The following is a 13,353-nucleotide window of genomic DNA, read 5'->3' on the forward strand; positions in this document are numbered from 1 at the left end:
GCCCTCGGCCTTCTCAAGTTTCCGGTTGCATCAACGCCGGCCTAACCGGCGCCGAATAGCACCCCTGAATTTTTTATTTACAAGAAATCCTCGCGCGGATTCGCGCGGCGGCGGCGGCGGCTGCACGCACCACTCGAGCACATAAACTAATAAAAAGCCTTGTGCTACCGACGTTTAAAGCGAGGAAAAAGAACGACGAACGGCGCGGCGGCGCGAGATAAAGTGCTCGAGCCGGGATTGACGATCGCCGCCGATATTAAAAATTATAATTAACCGAGCGATAAGTTCCGCGAATTATCTCCCGGTCCGGCGCTCCAGCCCCGGATTAATATTCGATGAGTAAACGGCGGATGTTCCGGTAAGTGTGTCCGGTTCGTTCCTCCATTAAGGGCTCGGTCTTCGTAGATTCGCGATAAGGTAGAGGACTACATTACCGTCAAAAAATGGTTTCACCTGCCTCAAATTTTCGACCTTATATAAGAATATTTTGACGCTGGTAAAGGGCTCAATCGAAAGAGGAAGTTTCAATCTAGTGCGCGCTGGTCAGGAGCTGCCGAGATTATGCAGATAATTGGTAATATAAGCGTTAGAATTAGGCCAAAAATTGACGATGTGCTTGCCACATTTTTATGCCATTGGATGAGTTTTCTGCACTATACCCACTAGAAAATATCTCCAGCTACAAATTGAGCTATATTTTGTCTTGATTCTGTTTCGAAATAAAGCGAAAAACTTGAATCACGTTTCTGGCGTCAGAATTCATAATATCGATAATACAGAGCAAAAAATGTGACAAATTTAGTCACAGACTTAAGACCCGTCTGTGTCTGTGTCTGAAGACTGTGAATAGAAATTATTAATTAAAAAGTCACGTGACTATCCTGGGCCCTTAAGAGGCTACGCTTACCTTTGGTAAAATCGAAAAAGACATTCTTCGAAAATCGTGTTCTTTTAAATCGATTTTTCTGGAATATTCTTCCAAAGTCTGATTTGGAAATTCGGGAAATCGCTGGATTTATTATTGTCCCGAAGGTGCTCTCGTGTTGCATAGCGGCAAATGGTCTGTGAATTTTAATGCAAAATCAAAATTACGTCCACTGATTGCAAGAAACAAGTGCATATACAATAAGTCACAAATAGACATGTGAACGATATATAGAATATCAGATATCGATGCCTATAACTAATTAATAACAGCTTCACAATTCTTCACGACATACAATTTTTGAATGAAATATTATTGTATGGCTAAAAAAATGATTGAATTTCTTCACACATTTCATATTACTTCCTCTCTCAGTGATTTTGTTTCGACGATTTTATTTCTAAAACATTTGTGTTATAAAAGACAAAGAAACGATTTAATTTTTAAAAAAAGTTAATTTTTACAATTTCGCGGTTCTCGTGCCCCCGGTCTGCAACAAATGCCACAAACGTTTGTTTGTTTGATCGTTGCCTAGGTGGTATCGAGTTCGCGCCGAGCAAGATAAAAATGGTTCCCGCTAATAAAAATGTTCCAGCCGGTTGATTTGCTCGAGCACATCATTAATTAGAAGTTCCCCAGCGAATATTCATGCGTTTCCAGAATTATTAGACTTATCTTCTACCAATGTGCTGCGATGCTATCGCGATTCAATAAATTTTTAGGTTATCAAGATTCACTGAAGCGCGCTTCTCCTATTGTTAGTCGTTTCACGCATGACGGTGAAATTATAGCAGATCTTTCTACACATGCTTGGCTATTAATTCAGTTCATTATCAACAGATGTTGGCGTTGCACTTTTCTTATGGTGTATTATTAACGAGGCGATTACATGCCGGGCGATATTAACTCCGGGGAGACTGGCTTCTTCTCGCTTCCCCTGCTCATCAGATAAACGAAATTAAGAGTAGTACTATTTCTGCGTGGAAAAAAAATGTATTACAAAAATTTATTCATTATGGTCTTCAACATTGCTGTTCGAGAATCATTTTTACCTTAACAAAGATATTTTTATTGCTACCGAAACGTAAATGTGAGCGAATGGATCTGTCGCAGATGCAAAAATATTATTTGAACATTCGCATTTGCAACTTTCGATACACGAGATATGCAATGTTAAACACAAGTATGTGAATATAATGTCTGCAGCACGAGGGGGGACGTGATTATGTCAGAAAAATTCCAAAATAATACATATGCCTGCATAAATAATGTAATTTAAACTTTGTAGTTTCAAACTTTATAATTTTATAATTTAAAACTGTATAATTTTGTAATTTAAAATTTCTAAATTTTATAATTATATAATTTCAACTTTATACTATAAAACATTATAATTTTGTAATTTAAAATTTCTAAATTTTATAATTATATAATTTCAACTTTATACCATAAAACATTATAATTTTATAATTTAAAATGTCTAAATTTTATACTTAAATTTAAAATTTCTAAATTTTATAATTATATAATTTAAACTTCATAATTTCAAACTATATAATTTTATCATTTAAAATTTCTAAATTTTACAATTAAATTTAAAATTTCAAAATTTTATAATTATATAATTTAGACATTACTTAAACGTGTATAAATGTTCACAATGTTATAATAAAATCTACCATCGTATTTGGAAGAGTCTGCAGAATAATTGCACATGAGGATCGTTCGCGCAGCTGTTACAGTTAGGGCAGCAAAATTTCTGGAAAACAAGGTGACGAAGAAAACGGGGAAAAATCTATGCAAACCGCTTAGCAATTATCGAAACGCAAAATCGGCGTGGCCCAGTGTATCGCAATAATATTGAATGCCGTTGTTCGGGTATTTCGCGCGTCGCTGAAACATAAGTTGATTAAGCGAGACAAAGCTAATCGCGACGCACGCCGAAATTTCTTTATACCTTTTATAGCTGTTGGAGCCGGTTCAGCCGTAAATTAGCTTCCTCTGATGAACCCGGTTCGAATGACGCTGCCGGAAGAGTAGGTGCACGCAGTAATGGAGGGAAATCGATGAATAATTGGGAATTTGAAACTGTTGTACGCGAAAAACCTGAAATTCCGTGCCCGATTAATTACACTTCGGTGCCAATTATTCAGTATTCTCTCTATCCACGGCCAGTTTACATTTCTAATAACCTTCCGCGCGTCTACTCTCCGCGTAACTTCGAGCGCTACGCGCTTCATTAAACTTCCATTTTCCGGCGTTCAGCAGAACCAGCTCCGGCTCCTCGCACGCACTAATTCGCTGACGTTAATAAGTACGCCGGCGTCGATATCATGCGATCGCGAGCCGTGATATTCAACTCAGGGAGCGAGAGAAAGAGAAAGAAGGAGAGAGAGAGAGAGAGAGAGAGAGAGAGAGAGAGAGAGAGAGAGAGAGAGAGAGAGTGGAAAAGGACAGGAGATCGATGTCCCGATTAAAAAGCAAGTTATTGGCCGATGCTTAGCGCATCGGTGCGCGTCACTGTTGCGATCCCGTTGCACCGTTGCGTCCCAAGGAAAAGTGCACGCTCGTTTTCGCGAATCTTCGATTCAACCGCTATGTCTCGTGATTAATGACCTGATACTTCAACCTCGTCATTGCGAGCCCGCAATCTGGAATCGCTTTTAGACTCGAAACACTGCAATCTCGAAATGTTTAATAATACACGAGCGATTCGTCTGGTTCGAAATCTATTCTCAACGGCTCTTCCGCGGTGAAAATCCAACCGTTTCTCTAATTCTTTAACGACCCTAATCAATTGAAAATAACACATCGACGCGACGGTCTTAAATTAGCTTTAATTTACCATTTTGAATTGCGCCCACTCGTTTTTGCAATAAATACATCAAATCCGCAGTCCAGTTACTAGTACAGATAACCATATACAGTGATTTCTCTATATTCGTCGCCAAGGTCTGGATGATAAACGTCACGGAATTGTCCCCACTACCGCAGGGTATAAAAAATTGAAACACATTAGCACAAGGTATTCAATCCATTTCTTCAATTTCTAACCTTGTGTGACCTTGAAGGTCGATATGTCGTATAGGAATAATTTCATTTTGGCACACGCTTTCATATCACATAAAAAAATACATACCATTCCATTCGAAAAATTGAAACACATTAGAACGAGATACTCAAACCATTTCTTCAATTTCTAACCTTGTGTGACCTTGAAGGTCGATCTGTCGTATAGGAATAATTTCATTTTGGCACACGCTTTCATATCACATAAAAAAATACATACCATTCCATTCGAAAAATTGAAACACATTAGAACGAGATACTCAAACCATTTCTTCAATTTCTAACCTTGTGTGACCTTGAAGGTCGATCTGTCGTATAGGAATAATTTCATTTTGGCACACGCTTTCATATCACATAAAAAAATACATACCATTCCATTCGAAAAATTGAAACACATTAGAACGAGATACTCAAACCATTTCTTCAATTTCTAACCTTGTGTGACCTTGAAGGCCGTTATGTCGTATAGGAATGAATTCGTTTTGGCACACTCTATATTCCATCTAAATAATTGAAGGTCACCTTGATTTAAAAAAAAAAAAAATAATGCAGACAAAAGAAATTACAGATACCATTACATTGCTTGCAAGAAACAGTATAACGCTTTTCTTTAATATTTGCTATATGCGAAAAAACGCCGGCTGGTGTTAGCGTGAACAGCCTGTATATGCATCGTTCGAGATAACGTTTATTTCGCGAGGTACGAGATCACGGTGGTCGATCGCGTAACGCAGACAGCGAACGTGTTAATTCAAAGTGTCTCCTGATTCCCATCACTGTCCGCGGCAGCGGGGATTGATACCATTATTTTCGAAGACTGACGGGAAGGTGGGACATCACGGTTCCCGAAGCTTCTCTCCCGGTGGCATCGATTTCTCACGGACGTTGGCATAAATTCTCGGCAGAAACGGGCCAGCGGAAAGTCGAACTCGCCGGGACGCTTGCCGCTAATAGTCATAGTTCGAACGGGTAAAAGTTGAAATCGCGGAGCCGACAACTCTACAAATTCCCCTCCTCGCACGGTCCGCCAAACATGGAACGTCAAAACAACCTTCGGAGCCCGGATTCTTCCCGATACCTCGGCACATTTTAATGATCTTCGCCGAACTTCGGACAGCGCCGCGGAAATTTTAATTGAGATCTATTTCGATGATAGCGCCAGACGCCCGGCCAATTATTTATACTTACGACTCGAACTTTCTGCAGACGTCCAACTAGGATCGTACGATTTTGTTGCCTTTCCTGTTGATTGCCATTCTGACAATCCATTTAGCTTCGAGGGAGGTGCCGGTATAGTAGTACATTATTGTCACTCTCATTACGCCCCGGCATTGCTCTGGTTTTTATTGTTGAAAATATTCCAGCTAAGTAATTTATAGCGAAATAGCATGGGAACCAAATAGAATGTTGTTTCTTTAACCATTTTCATAAGCTGACAATAATATGCCTAAATTCTTATAATACTTTTCCGGTCTTAAATCGCAACTATTTATTTTTGTCATAAATCCGCAGTCCGTTTTACGTATAAAATTAATTTAACGAGATTGGGACAGACATAGTTCGTAGAGAACATTTTTATGTACACAAACGTTCTTTAAACAATTTTGTATATTTTTATTTATATCATATATAAATAATATTTTTTATTTATTTATTTTATTAACACTAAACCTACCACCGTCGGTCAAAATGACCGGTTCCAGATTCTTTATTTTACAATTACTGAAATTATAGAGATGCTTTCGTGGGAAATTATAATACGAACCGCACCAAATCCAAATAAATTCAATCTCGTCATTTTTGTAAAACATGTACCAGTTACTCTTAAGGCAAAATTTGTTGACAAATTATTTTTCGACAAATTGCTACGGGGCGCTAAAAAATACAATCGTTATGAAAAGAAATTCTTTGATATGTTATTGAACACAACTTTCTGAAAGATAGCTCGCGTAAGACAGGCTAGAATGATTAAATAAAGATTTGTAGCAAGTGAAATTCAGTTTGTCACTCTAACGGATTATCCATTTGGACCATCCGCTAAAATAGTCGCGCGGTTTCTAATTCGTTGAAATTCATTTTCCGATACATTAAATCTGCCAGCGGCGCGTTAAATCGCAACACGCAACTTACCGCGAATAAAATACGCGAAATTTCCGCCTATCAACACGACGTCAATACTCGAAAATCAAGTGAGCTGGTCCGCTGCTCCATTCAGCGTGGCGCGTGTGTATTTTTAATGCGAAGTCGTGAAAAGCGCAATCAATCTTCATTCAAGAGACTGTAAACCGTTGATTGATCAATAAAGTTCGGATTATTAGACACCGTTATTCCGGGCGCGTGCGATATTTTCCACTTTGCACTTTTCATAACGCGAGCACGTTTTTAGGATGCCCTGATTTGCCTAAATAATGCGGTCATCATGAACGCGACAGCGCGGCGGCTGGCCTGTAAACAGTTCATTTATAATAAACCTGAAACTGCGAACGATTCATATGTCAGCTTGATTCGATTAGTAATTTGCTTGATTTTTCTTTTAAAATCTGGACACATATTTACAGTGAACAGACTAATTGACAAATTAAAGTAACATAACAGAAAAATTGTCGATATTTCAATTGTGATCATTTCGTAAAAATAAACAGCACGACTGTAGAATAATATATTATTTTAATTTCTTTTTATTTATTTTTTAGAAGGATATCATTAAATTCTTTTATGTCTTCATGATTTTGCGTTTGATTTATTCTTTTTGGCCGTGAATGCATAAAATCGGCAGAGACTATTAATGAGATTGTAATTTTGAGTATAATTAAATGAAATAATTAGTTCGGAATAGTGTAGGTATAGTGTTATTAATGTTGTACGTAGATGTAATGGAAGTATGTTTCTTTGTTACAGGTAAAACTCAATTAATCGGTAGCATGCTGAACCAAGAATGAACGACGCTAATGAAAGTCAGTGACAGGTAGTTTAATGATTATTCTGTATGTTTATCGTATGCGAAACTAAAACATTTTTCGGCGACAGTTTATGCACGTTTGTTTATAGGACTACAAACGTTATGCGTCAGTAAAACGTATTTCTCTTAATTCAACACTTTCACAAGTCTTATAATATCCACGTATGCAATCGCGTGCATTAATTAAACAGAATACCAAATGATTTAAAAACCTCCGGAATGAAGTTCCATAATTTACTAAAAACAATTCATGAATCCACGAATCCACTTCATGAAAGTATGAAACCGATATAATATTTATCCCACAATATTCACCGCGAATAATTCAAAATATCCCTCCATAATTTCGTATTCCCAATTTTCCAAAAATACAGAGCATTCGACTCGGGCGTTTGTAAATATAAAATGAACCAAACTTGGTCGAAATTACTATTTTTGTTTTTCCAATAGAAAAAGGCTTTACCATTTGGGGGGGGGGGGGACGCGATCCTGTCTTTTCTTTTTTTTTTCTTTTCTATAAAATATCCATTAACAGAATCGATAGCGAATTCGCGTACGTCCAAACGTCAGCATAAGTCCGTGAAACGAATCGAAAACAAGAATCAGTATGTGATCTGTTTCGCTGAATGTACAGCGCATGGAGATCGTTCCGACACGATTGAATGGATCGCTTTGACATTTCTCCTCTCGTCGATCAGCACAATGTTACTGAATCACGTGATCGAATGGAACATCATTGGGTCCATTCAATGCGGAACGGCCGTGATAATGGGCGCCGGAGTAATGGCCGCCGGCGTTCCACGTAACTAAATCATCTTGTAGACTCGGATTCGGTTCTTAAGCAAAGACAGGAACGGAACCTGGTAACTGGTAACGTCTCCTGTCTGCCCGCCAGAGATACACTGATTATCGTGCGGGAATTTCGACGAATTCGTGTTTTCATGGTGACGCCGGAACAATTCGTAATTAATTGAACGACGTGTACGATATTTGTATTAGGGGGGCCCATAAGTAATCAATTATTTTTAAATCTAAAACAAACTTTGTAGTAAATTCAAGTTTTTATTTCTTAATTTATTATATAATATCCATCATTATCAAAGACAGTTTGCCATCTTTCCTGCAAATCTTCAATCCCCCCCTTATAGAAATCCAGAGTTCGTGAAGCAAAATATGACTCAAGGTGCCTCCTTGTATCATCTACAGAAATGAATGTTTTATTTCTTAAATAATGCTCCAGAGATCTGAAAAGATGATAGTCAGAGGGAGCAATATTCGCTGAGTACGGGGGTGCGGTAAAACTTCCCATTGCAATTCTTTGATTTTTTTCTGAGTGAGTTTCAGTGTATGGGGCCGGGCATAGTCAATTTGCAGTATTACACCTTTTCTGTGGACTAAAGATGCCCTCTTTTTCATTAGTTCTGAATACAGCCGTTGTAATTGCTGACAATACAACTCAGCAGTAACTGTTTCTCCAGGTTTCAACAACTCAAAGTGAATTATGCCACGACTTTCCCACCAAATGCACAGTAACACCTTTCTAAGTGATAAGCTAGGTTTAGGGGTTGATATTGCGATTTGATTTGCAGAAAGCCATTGCTTGGAACGCTTTATGTTATCATAAAGAATCCATTTTTCATCTCCGGTAACGATCCTGCTAAGAAATGGATCTCTACGAAATCTGGATAGCAATGAAGTGCAAATTGATCGACGAATATTCTTGTTTGTCTCAGATAATTGATGCGGTGCACATATAAGAAAATAGTTTTAATATCTCTTTTTTAATATTCATTATGCTTCAAAAATAAGTATAATTGATATAGATACAGTAATTGGTTCCACCACTATAGTTAGGTGCCCTACCCTACAGTGACACCCATTAATATTCGAACACTCTTTAAAAACCATAACTTTTGTAATGTTGGAACATACAACTCGAATTTTTATTAAAAGTTATAACAATTAGTTTAGTACGTGATATGAAAAAAGTTCGTTGAATAATTTGGAATTGGTCGACATTGCAGAGAAAAATATTAAAAGTTGTATTTTACAACTTTTCAATGTGGGCTTATATTGGAAATTTAAAAAATTTGTGCATCCGTGTCAATTGTACATATATTGTAAAAATTTCGTGGAAATTGGCCACATAAAATACACAGGGTCATCCGTTTTTAAACGGCCAAACGTCAACCAGCTATAGAGGACCCCAAATGGAACAACTTTCACCCCTAACACTTTTTTTCATTCGAAATTATTTCATTCAGTCTCCACGGCGTGCCCCATGTCAAAAAAACCAAGATCTAAAGGTCATACAAAAAAGTTGACTCAATAAAAAAGATGCCCCTATTTATTTTAAACCAAACAACGGAAAAATCATCAAGATACATAATTGCAGTCCTAATATATTTAATCTTAAGTGAACGCAAAAAATGACGGGTTTTTGCAATTATCTAAAAATCAAGACCGAATCAAAAAAAGTGTTAGGGGTGAAAGTTGTTTCATTTAGGGTCCTCTATAGCTGGTTGACGTTTGGCCGTTTAAAAACGGATGACCCTGCATATGTACAGTTTTTTTCTACTTTGTTACACGGCGGTCTATTGTGCACGTTTGTTAACAGAGCGAAGAAACCAAACAATTTTAAATTATATTATTCTGTTACTCGCGTGTGCAGAGAGTCAAAGTGAAACGATTTTACATACTTCTCTCGGCGGAACGCACACGTCTCTTTTAACGTTATTTAAACAGTTACGTACACAGAAGATAAAAAACCTGTGTGGCAGCAGCCCTACTTAATTACTTTGCTTCTCAACTCCCGTAGACAGGTGTAAATAAGAACAACGGAAATATTTACGTGTTCCCATTTACGTGGCCGACCCTGTGTAATGAAGATTAGTAATTCAAATGAGAACAGCTAAATGTGAAACTATTCAGGGGGGGGGGGGAGTCCAACTTTTTATACCACAGTCGACGCTTCGTTTAAACGAAATAGACCAGCACGCGAATGCCTGGCGAAGGAATTCGATCGTTTACTAGGCGAACGGTATTCGTCGCCTGTTTTCGAAAATTTACGACGCTTTTTTTCGTAGTACGTCAAACAAATTTTCCTTTATTCACTATAAAATGGTGAAATTAACATGTGCACAAATATCCACGATCTACAGTGGATTATTCTCTATATATGTCGCCAAGGCCTGGATGGTAAACGTCGCGGAGTTACCCCCACTACCGCGGGGGCACTCCGTGAGGGGCCACGAAGCTCTAGAAGCCTCGGACGAATAGTATGTCCTGGACGATATATGTCGTTGGGAAGACCCGTGTTGTTGACATATATCGAGAATTCACTATATTCATGCATTTACGATCGACATATATTGTTGTGTACTATGGAGGAAATCAAGGAAATCAGAATCGAAAACTTTGTTAAAAATATTCGATTCTCACGCTGCTTTAAACTAAAGTGTGATCCAAAATCCATTTATTCGTGCGTTTCGTGTTCGATCAGCATAAATAGATAAAAATCCGAGTTTGTTAGTCGCTCAACGATACGCGAAGGCGCTAGAAACACATAAAGCCGGCAGCGATCAAATATTTTCCATCGATAGCATGTTTCGCCGGGTAAAGGCGGAAAAAATTGTGAGCTCGTTAGAGACGCGTGGTGGATGTGTCGAAAGTTTCTGTAATCGATCGTCGGCGTACATTGAATTTTTCTACGGCCTTGATGACGCATCGGTTGATTACAATTTATCGATCGCCGGGGAATGGAATTACTTAACGTCGGGTTAATGAACACATCATATCATCAACACAGGTTGATTGTGGAGCGGCAAGTAGTTCCCGGGACCGGGTAACGCGAGTTTATATCGTTAAATCCAATTATGACGCCATTATGGCTCGTTCGCCGTGGATCCCCGCGTCTTCGGAGAACTCCGAGGCTCCTCTCGAAATCGTTCCACGACGGTGAATTTCGTACCCGCCGCCGTCCTTCGTAAATACTTCCTCGATTTAAGAAGATACTACCGCCGTTACGACCGGAGACGTAAAGAAACACCGTCGGTGTCCGGCGAAGTTGCTCCAGAAGGAATTCTGGGAAAACGCCGCGGCGGAGAAGTAGGACGCGCCTTTATGGATCGCCGACTCGAATCGGAGTTGTCTGCTTTAGGTTTAACCGGTAAATGAATTAATACGCTCCTCGGATAATTAAATTTGTAGAAGGACTGAGCAGCTTCGGGTTTCCTACGTTAAACGCCCGATCGTTTATTTAGATCTCGGGGAATCGTACAATTTAATCCGACAATTTAATCTGCTTCGGCAATGTTCTGATAATTCTGCACTATTTCATTCCCGTAAACAGTTGGAATTTTTCAAGGATTTCAATACCCGCACAGATTACGCGTTGTTCGTCCAAAGCTGTGACCAATGATTGCAAAAACGTCAACCGTGTGGGAAAAAATAAATAATGTTCTTTAAGGCCGCCTGTTTTCATTTTATTCTACTTGCTAAAGATAACACAGTTGTATCGATCGATGGACATCGTGCACTTTTATTTCTTTGGTAAATTCACTTCATTCTGGTGCAAATGAAGATTATATTGCTAATAAATAAATAATGGTTTTTAAGGCTGTCTGTCTTCATTTTGTTCGATTCGTTAAAGATAGCACAGTTGTATCGATCGATGGACATCGTGCACTCTTATTTCTTTTGTGAACTCACTAAATTCTAGGGCAAATGGAAATTATATTCGTAATAAATAAATAATATTTTTTAAGGCTGCCTGTCTTCATTTTATTCTACTTGCTGAAGATAACACAGTTGTGTCGATCGATGAACGACGTACACTTTGATTTCATTCGTGAACTCACTTAATTCTAGGGCAAATGCAAAATTATATTGCTGATAAATAAATAATATTTTTTAAGGCTGCCTGTCTTCATTTTATTCTACTTGCTGAAGATAACACAGTTTTGTCGATCGATGAACAACGTACACTTTTATTTCTTTGGGAAATTCATTTCATTCTGGTGCAAATGAAGATTATATTGCTAATAAATAAATAATGGTTTTTAAGGCTGTCTGTCTTCATTTTGTTCGATTCGTTAAAGATAGCACAGTTGTATCGATCGATGGACATCGTACACTCTTATTTCTTTTGTGAACTCACTAAATTCTAGGGCAAATGGAAATTATATTCGTAATAAATAACTAATATTTTTTAAGGCTGCCTGTCTTCATTTTATTCTACTTGCTGAAGATAACACAGTTGTGTCGATCGATGAACGACGTACACTTTGATTTCATTCGTGAACTCACTTAATTCTAGGGCAAATGCAAAATTATATTGCTGATAAATAAATAATATTTTTTAAGGCTGCCTGTCTTCATTTTATTCTACTTGCTAAATATATGTAACACAGTTGTGTCGATAAACACCGTACACTTTTATTTCTTTCGCGAATTCACTTAATTCTGGTGCGAATGAAAATGATATTGCTAATGTTATTAACACAACGATTTATAGAGCACTTTGTAAGTGCCTCGTCAAAGAAACAATTATTTCAACCGAAAGAGAAAAGCTGCATCGTTCGTTTTGGAGTGCCTCGATTAAGAAACAATCGATTAGGAACAATCATTCGATTCGGAACAGAAAAGAGACGTTTCAGATGTCCATTAAGTGGATGCACTTGAAAATTGGTGATGCGTCTGCGGCAATTAGCCACGCCGCAAATTACGACCTGTCTTTCGCTAAACGCCGAAGCCCGGGTGCATCGGGCTTTCTTCGAACGCATAGATAAATGTGTTCCGACTTATTTGTCAGTAACCCCGTGGCGCTAGTTTCGCTTGTCAGGAAACGCTAATGAGGCTAATTTGCTTTCTCGTTCACGTGCGATGTGTTTGTTCCACTTTTATTGACTTTTAAAGAACGAAATGAGGTGGAAGGAACACGGGCCGAAGGAGGCGAGGGTTAGAATAGTGGAGAAGCTAGAGCACAATTCGGCTTTATCCCTCACATTCTCGGGAAGACCGACATATTTACCTGAAACTGCTGTACTATTACCCTTCATGCTCATTTTACCATATTACCGTGGATAGACAGTTCGTTGTAACACCTTTTCTTGTTTTATTCTGCCCCGTGTATTATAAAAAAGGAAAATTTTATTTTATTAAATGAAGACTGAGTCATATTAAATATCGATGAGACACGCGCAGTACAGTATAATTTGTTTATAAGTCCGTTAAAAAAAAAGAAATTTAAATCGAAACTGTTACAATGCACTTTAGACATCCCTAAACGATTAACAGTAAAGCCTTGATCTAAGCCCAATCCTCGGGTCCGTGCTGTGACATAGATCGTGTAGGACGACTATTTTCGTGCGACCGCGCCGAACGTAGAAATAATCCAGAA

The 13,353-nt window shown here is 38.2% G+C and overlaps 1 protein-coding gene and 1 long non-coding RNA gene across 3 annotated transcripts in view; both read left to right on the forward strand.

Annotated features, from left to right (window-relative positions):
* The window catches only part of LOC143356453 (uncharacterized), a 546,949-nt gene that overhangs the window by 343,239 nt on the left and 190,357 nt on the right, over window positions 1-13,353 (forward strand). The window lies entirely within an intron of this gene.
* The window catches only part of LOC143356461 (uncharacterized), a 185,959-nt gene that overhangs the window by 131,390 nt on the left and 41,216 nt on the right, over window positions 1-13,353 (forward strand). Inside the window, exon 2 of the long non-coding RNA XR_013082673.1 lies at window positions 6,893-6,959. This is a non-coding gene — a long non-coding RNA (uncharacterized LOC143356461). The remainder of the gene's footprint in view (window positions 1-6,892; window positions 6,960-13,353) is intronic.

This window comes from Halictus rubicundus, chromosome 8 (assembly GCF_050948215.1).
Source record: "Halictus rubicundus isolate RS-2024b chromosome 8, iyHalRubi1_principal, whole genome shotgun sequence".
NCBI lineage: Eukaryota > Metazoa > Arthropoda > Insecta > Hymenoptera > Halictidae > Halictus > Halictus rubicundus.